The sequence below is a fragment of the Siphateles boraxobius genome, unplaced genomic scaffold (assembly GCF_051911475.1).
Source record: "Siphateles boraxobius isolate OS27281-9 unplaced genomic scaffold, OSU_SipBor_1 13, whole genome shotgun sequence".
Classification (NCBI taxonomy): domain Eukaryota; kingdom Metazoa; phylum Chordata; class Actinopteri; order Cypriniformes; family Leuciscidae; genus Siphateles; species Siphateles boraxobius.
In genome coordinates, this window is record NW_027508733.1 from 12,678,031 (window position 1) to 12,686,058 (window position 8,028).

The following is an 8,028-nucleotide window of genomic DNA, read 5'->3' on the forward strand; positions in this document are numbered from 1 at the left end:
ATCAAGGGTAATGAGGGGGAAAAGCTATTCAGGCAGTTTCTGGCAGAGAAAGATGCTGTTCACCACCTGACAAGCTCTCCATGCATTTCGGGAAAGAAAGGCACTGGGGCGGCGAGCTGAGAACCAGCGCCAACCGAGACTGAACGGGACACGGTGGAGATTCCACTCAAGCCCGGCAGCCTCGGCGGCCCGTTTCAGCATAGCTGATAATTCTGGATCCGGCTCGGGCAACATTGAACTCCCGGAGGGAGACAATGCAGCCGGGTCATCATCTCTAGAAGTCAGCTCACCCTCCGATGCTGCAATCGGCGTCCTGTCCTCCAGGGGAGCCCCGAGTGAAACCGCTGGCCCACCCCATTACAGATGGACCAGCAGACAACACAGGAGGCTCCAGTGGTTGCAGTGGAATGGAGAGGAGTGAGGAGCCCACAGGGAATGGTTACCGGGCGGGACGTCCAACACTATCCTCCGGTCACCCATCCCACACAGCACCCGAGGGTGGGGCATGGTAATGGGGACTCGCTCTCCGCGAACGAAGGCGAGTCTCGCCCTCAACACTGCGACAGTCATGTTCCCACAGTGAAAACATGAGCTGTCCACAAAAGCTGTCTCAGCGTGCTGTAAGCCCAAACACGTGACACAACAGTTGTGACCATCAGAGAGAGACCGGGAACGACCGCACCCAGAAACGCACGGGCGGAATGACATCTTGAAAAAGACGCAAACGCACCCGTGTTGCTCTTTCAGAAAATAAGACCGTCACCAGTGCCGGAGCACACAGGGGAAGGACCGCGGCAACACTGAACAGAGAACTGAAACAGTGAAGCACTCACCTTTCTGCCCTCTAACCAGCCATCAACACACACAAACATTTAGAAATTTGTTGCTGTTAAAACAGCAGTTGAGAGCTCAAAGCTTGCGATCACCGCTGCACTCTCGCTGTAGAACACCAGCACTGGGAGAGTCTTCCTGAAGAACACCGAGGATTTCTCAGGCGATTTATATATATATATATATATATATATATATATATATATATATACTGATCTACACACACACTGAATATGCAAAAATGCAAAGTCAGAAACTCAGCTTTATTTGTAAAGCACTGTGTAAGTGTGTGTGTGTGTGTGTGTGTGTGTGGTCAATCACAAAAACGGTCAATCACTTGACTCTGACTCAATTTACCAAGTTCTTCCCTCTCAACTGATAAGAGAGCTGGACGGTGAAGCCTGTCTTGTCCCATTGTAAAACTCAGCCAAGTGTGGAGCCGTCTCAGCACACTGAATGACCGCTCACAACTACAGCTATTGACTGGGATTGTCAGAGAGATCTGCGTAACCTGTGTCAAGGTTGGGAACATGAGTTTATCCAGCAAATTGAAAACACATTGTATATTTGAAAGGCTTTCCTTTTTGTGAGCCAGATAGTTTTTAGCCACTAAAACCTCCTCCGATTTTAGATCAACATTGTAATGATCTGCCAGACCTCGGAGGTGCTCCTCACAAAGAAAGCTCTCTGATCCAGGATTACAGGCCTGAACACCTCTCAAAATTTGGTTATTAAGAGATGAAAAGCGTTGATCCATCTCAACCACCATTCTGTCAAGGCAAGGAAGAAACAGGTTTCTTTTCAGCTTCTCTGCATCACTGAGGTCACTCACTGCTCCACAACTGCGTTTCTGCTTCTGCCTTTGACTAGTAACAACACATGGCTCTGGGATCTGATTTGCTGCACAAATGGTCCTGACAGTTTCATAAAGCATAGTTGCCTTTTCTTCTGTGCACATCTGCTTTAGAGTGTCACACACAGCTCCTTTGAACTCAACAGCCTTAGCAAGGTCTACTGTTTCACATTGCAGATATTTGTGCAGGTTCTCAGTTACAGTCAGAAAAGTCTTGAAGATTATCAGTAGGTATACTGTGGAGAATCTGCTAAGTTTGGCATGGAGTCCTACTGCCATGGAGTTGTTGATGCTGGAAAGACACTGAAGAACTACAGGGAGATTCTCTAAGATGGCATTTAAAGACCGCAACTGGCTTGACCAGCGGGTCTTTGAATGCTGGACAAGTACGGATGGCTGTAACCCCAGCTGATTTTGAACATCTCTAAATTTGTGATGGTTGACAAGTGAAACACTGAAAAATGAGTACACACTTTGCAGCAGGTCAAAGAGATCCATGGCCTTCGGTATGGCCTGACAGGTGTGACATAAAACTAGGTTGAGCTGATGCGCATAGCAGTGCACATAAATGGCCTCTGGATGGTTTGTTTTAAATCTGGCTTGTACACCACCTACAGCCCCACTCATAACTGCCGTGCCATCATAAGATTGTGCTACGCACTTAAGCTTATCAATGGCATTATGCATTAGCTGCTGTTCTATAGCAGCAGTTATGCTTTATGCATCAAATTCTTGTAGTGTTGTCATTGGAAGCAAGCACTCCTTCACTGTATCTTCTGCAACATAGCGAACACATATGGCAAGCTGTTCAGTATTGCCATCTCTGGCTTCATCTGCCATAACTGAAAACATCCCTGCCTCTTTTAGCTCCCTGACAATATTTGCTGTAACCTCTTCAGCACAGCACTCAATTATCTCATTCTGAGATGCAGGTGATAAGTAGGTGCAGTGTGAAGGAGCTGAATAGGATTTCAAAAAAGGGTCAAATTGTTTTAGAAGATTCAGACACTCAAGAAAATTCCCCTGGTTGTGGCTGGAGCCTCCCTCATCATGGCCACGGAAGGGAATATTTTGCTTGGCCAGGAATTGTGTCACAGCAACAATACGGGTAAGGTACTCCCTGGGTAAGGTCTGTCTTTTATTTCTGCCTCATTTTCTGAGTGCAATTGTTCAATTACACTGCCATGAACAGCACTGGCTTCAAAACTGTATAGAAATGGGCTCTGCAGGATTTGCGTAAAGCTTCCATTCTATTCCTTTTATATTGCCTGTTGTGTTTGTTGGATTAACAAAACATTAAATGGCGATGGAACACTATAGACTGACCATGTAATACGTGTGTGCATAAAGTCATAATTTCCACAGATTTAGATTTCTTTTTTACAGTCTATGGTTTCCACAAATTCCTTTTTTGTTAGACCGTTTTAAAAAATGTTGCACTTTGAAACCATAGACAGCTAAGAAAGAAGTTTGAAACCCGTTTTAAAAGTTTAGGTTTTCAGGCACCTAAAACGCCTTTGTAGCGAAAACGGCCAAAACACATTAAAAGTTTTACGCTGTTACTTGTTAGTTGAAAACAGTGTTGTGTAAACAGCCCCCCAGAAACAAGCTTCTAAAATGCCCAGCTATCCCAAAAGTTGGAATGGAAATAAAAGGCAATCATTATTAAATGTTTACATATTTTAAAAACATAATAGGAAAAATATAAAAGCATGTATCTTTTTTCTACTTTTTCTCAACTTGTTCTCTCCTCTTTATCCCCTCATTAAGCTGTATGTGCTCTTCACACTCCAGACCACTGGGTGGCGGAAAGGTAAATTTTATGTTGGTTTCGCATACAACCAGAAACAGAAGAAGAAGAGACATGCTGAACAACCCTATGTGAACAACGGCTGATTCAAAACAAAAGATTTACAAAGTATTTGAAACTTCGCGAATAAGTTTTTTTTAAGCTATCACTATTTACAAGTGAAGAGATGCATTCAGACCAGCAGGAAGAACAGAAACCTGTAAAGATTGAGTTTATTGAAGATTACAGTGAGAAACCTGTAAAGTTGGAGTTTATTGAAGATTACAGTGAGAACAGGAGTGATCCTGATCAAGAACCCCTCAGAGTGAAGCTTGAAGACACTGAAGAACAGATTGGTTGGTGTTTATTGATTCTTCATTAATGATGCTGTGAAACATTAAAGTTATACAACTTTAGCAGTTCTTTAATGGTTAGTCAGTCAGTATGACATCTTTTTGTCATACCTACATAAAAGTAAAGATTCATAAGGAAAGCTAAAGATGCTCACAAATATTAAAACTGCTTTAGTATAAAAAGTACAGGCATTTTTTTAGATAATGGAACAGTTGATTGTATCCGAGAGTGTTGGTTTGCTGGAGTGCTAACATGTAGCAGTTAAAGGGATTGTTGCCCCCAAAAATAGTTTACTCACCCTTATCATTAAAAATCCGGATGAATTTATTCTTCTGCAGCACAATACAGATTTTATTTTTATTCCAAAACACTGAGATGTAAAAAAACATTGCATAGGCTAAATGCTTTGTATAAATAACTGAATCTTCAGTGTGAACAGCTTTGAACGGTTCAATAAATGTCTGATTACAAATGCAATATTGTGCACAATACAACAAAATAACAAGCAAACCATTTAGAGAGCAGAAATCATAGAGGTTGGAGGTGGGTTCTTTTGACAGGTTTAAACACCCACCCAGAACAACTGCATAACAATCCCCTTGCATTTACTTCAGAAAATTAAATAATGTTGTTTTACTGTTAAACGCATTATTTTTTCCCCCTGTCTTTGTTTGTACTCAAACTTTAACTTGTGGTGTTAATAGGTGTTTAGGCCTGGTCACAACAAGAACGCATGTTTTAACTAGAGCAAATGTTTTAAAAAAGTTTTTTTGATGATTTACTGAAGATTGAAACTTTTTAACTTTCATTTAAGACCTGATGGAAGAGATTAAGGAGAGTGAGGAACTGGATGAAGCGGAGGAGGAACATCGAGTCAAAACTGAAGAAAAATCTTTGAGTTGCTCACCGACTGAAAGTAAACTAGTACTGAGAAGAGCCATCAAAAATTTCACTTGCTCTCAGTGTGGAAAAAGCTTCCCATACAAACAAAGTCTTAAAGATCACATGAAAATCCACACTGGAGAGAAACCGCACACATGTGATCAGTGTGGGAAGAGTTTTACAAAAAAACATTCCCTTAATAATCATATGAAAATCCACACTGGAGAGAAACTGCACACATGTGATCAGTGCGGGAAGAGTTTCACTCACAAAACATCCCTTAATGACCACATGAAAATCCACACCGGAGAGAAGCCGCACACATGTGATCAGTGCGAGAAGAGTTTCAGACACAAAACATCCCTTAATGACCACATGAAAATCCACACCGGAGAGAAGCCGCACACATGCGATCAATGTTGGAAGAGTTTCACAATAAAAGCAAACCTTGCAAAACACATGATGATCCACACTGGAGAGAAACCACACACATGTGATCAGTGTGGGAAGAGTTTTACACTAAAAGAAAACCTTAAGACACACATGAAAATCCACACTAGAGGGAAGCCACACACATGTGATCAGTGTGGTAAGAGTTTCACACGAAAAAGAGCCGTTAATGATCACATGACAATCCACACTGGAGAGAAGCCGTTCAGATGTGATCAGTGCGGGAAGAGTTTCATATATAAACAGAGTCTCAAATTTCACATGATAGTTCATAGTGGAGAGAAGCTGCACACATGTGACCAATGCGGGAAAAGTTTTGCCCTAAAATATGTCCTAAAAAGACACAAGAAAATCCACACTGGAATGAAGTGATCAGTGTGGGAGGAGTTTCAGATTGGCAAGTTTTTTGAGAGTACATCTGCGTTCTCATTCTGGAGAAAAAACATTTAACTGTAATCAGTGCCGTAAAAATTTTGCTTGGACAGATTCCCTGAAGAAGCACATGAATGTTCATTCAGAGGAGAAGCCTCACGTGTGTTCTTTGTGTGGACAGGGATTTTCATGGCTAAATGGTTTAAAATCACAACAAACAAAAAAAGACATAGTGGTGTGAAGGATCATGTGTTCTTTGTTTGTGGAAAAGCATATTTTACAGAGGATGAACTGAAGCAGCACCAGAAGAGAAGCTGCACACTCAAAAGACTCCTTAAGGATCCGAGAAAATCCACACCGGAGAGAAGCCGCACACATGCTCTCAGTGCAGGAAGAGTTTCAGAAGTGTTCGAGCTTTGAAATTACATCTGTGTTCTCATTCTGGAGAAAGAAAGAAGCACGAGAACGTTGATACAAAGGGGAAGCCTTACACGTGTTCTGCATGTGAAAAAAGTTTAACACAACTGTACCCTTTTAAAGTACACCAGAAAACACACACCAGTGTGAAAGACATTTGCTAAAGCTGACAAAATGTCACCAGAGAATTCACATCTGAGAAAAACCTTTCAAGTGATCTAAAGTCACCTGGGTTTCGTCTACAGTCGACGTCCCCGAACATCTACAATCAACGTTAATATTCTTATACTCAACAGACTGCTCCACAGGTGCATATTATTATGATTTAGAATTTTAACAATTTCTGCAATTTTTTAATTTTCCAAATGCATTTTTCCTTTGTTGAATTGAACCATATGATTCCCTTAGCAATGTGAAAAACATAATTTAACTCTTAATTGATTTTCACTGTTTTCAGTAATGCCCTTCCTAAACCAGATTTTAGTTTTCTTCAATAATTTTACTTCAAAGAATCCAAAATTCAATTAAACCATTTCATTGATTTAGAAGGATTTTAAAGGAAAAGTATGGAGTGTGTCATCCTACCTTAAAGATACAATCTGTAGGAATTTTGTAATAAAATATCCAAAAATCACTTGCACAGTGTGATATATTTCCTGCAGTTGTGTACTTACAATATCCCAAAAGTCTCCAAAGATTTTTTATTTCAGAGAAATTCCAATTTGAAATAAGTGGCCGTCCCGCAAAAATATATCAAGTGATCGTTATGGAAAAACAAAACAGACGCGATAGCTGATTCGAACGAGTTATGTTCGACGGCGGCATCCATCTTTGTAATGTATCTGCTTCAAAATCCCAGCGCTGTCGTCATCGTGTAAAGCCCGCCCCAACGTTTCTGATTGGTGCCTCGATTTTTGCGGACTGGAAATGGGCTTGAATGAGCTCTTTGCCAGACTAACTTTCAGAGCAAATCTAAATTTGCCGGAAGTTGTCTGGGTTTTCCCAGGCTAAATATCTCTTATTGCAGGCAAAAGATTATCATCACTGGCTTTTCTTTACAAAGAACAATAAAATAAAACTCAAAGAATTCTAAGCATATTTGTCTTGTCTTTTATTAAACATTTATGAAATGTTTAAATTTTTTTCTTATGGTGCAATGTTGTGTAATATGACACATGCAATGTCACAGGCCCTGTCAGGTGCAACCCTCAGACTTTTTAGACACTTTAGTTGGCTAAAGTTCACTTCATTGTGTGTCCTTCTCCTGACTAGAGCGGCATTGTAACTGGTATAGGGTTTGGGTCAGGGAATGGGGTCATAAAACACCTGTCTCCAAGCAGAATCCTGTTGTAATCACCTGTATAATGGAAAATTAAGTTCTGTTAGGATAAGCATAAGTGTATGTAATACAGTGAGCTTGATATTTATATGTTTCCTTACCACGTTCAAATAATGTGCATAAATCTCTGAAAATTCCTTAGTCATGCACAGATCCTGCCCAGTCAACTGCCTTATTTAAAATTTGATATAATATTACAATCTGGAAAATTAAAAATCTTAATATGGACGTCCCGCGTCACTAGAGCCCGAAGCCATTTGTTTTGAGAATAATGGCTGGCTGATGAAGTTATTGGCTGGCTAGCCGGCTCAGCCAAAACCTAAATGGCTGCTGCAGCCGCCAAACTTTTCATAGCTGCAAATGGCTGAAGCTGCCACTTCATGTCTACAGATGTCTATGTTATACTGATTTACTAGATCTCAATATTTCCAAGCAATGCATGGCTTACACTATATTTCTACAAAATGCAATACAATGTAATAAAGAAAACACCAGATTTTACTTTCACAACGTATGTACATATTTATTTTGTAGTCTGATCGCGGAGAAGTACGTTATGTTGATTAAGAACGCAAACTTTTGTTGAATTTATGAGAAATCTACAGACGCAAACAGGCGAAGTGTAGTAAAATAAAGACCTAAATGTGTATTTCGGACTTTTTTTCACCACAAGTCTGTAAGAAGACATGGAAGACAAATATCCAAAAATCTCAAAATTGACCAGTAAAAAAAAAACGATGT

The 8,028-nt window shown here is 40.5% G+C and overlaps 1 pseudogene across 1 annotated transcript; it reads left to right on the top strand.

The window, feature by feature from the left end:
- The first annotated feature begins 3,590 nt into the window (after positions 1-3,590).
- On the top strand, positions 3,591-7,041 carry LOC143735433 (uncharacterized; annotated as a pseudogene). Its single transcript, XR_013203173.1, has 2 exons — positions 3,591-3,829; positions 4,642-7,041. The product of XR_013203173.1 is annotated as an uncharacterized LOC143735433 (transcript).
- Positions 7,042-8,028: the final 987 nt, after the last annotated feature.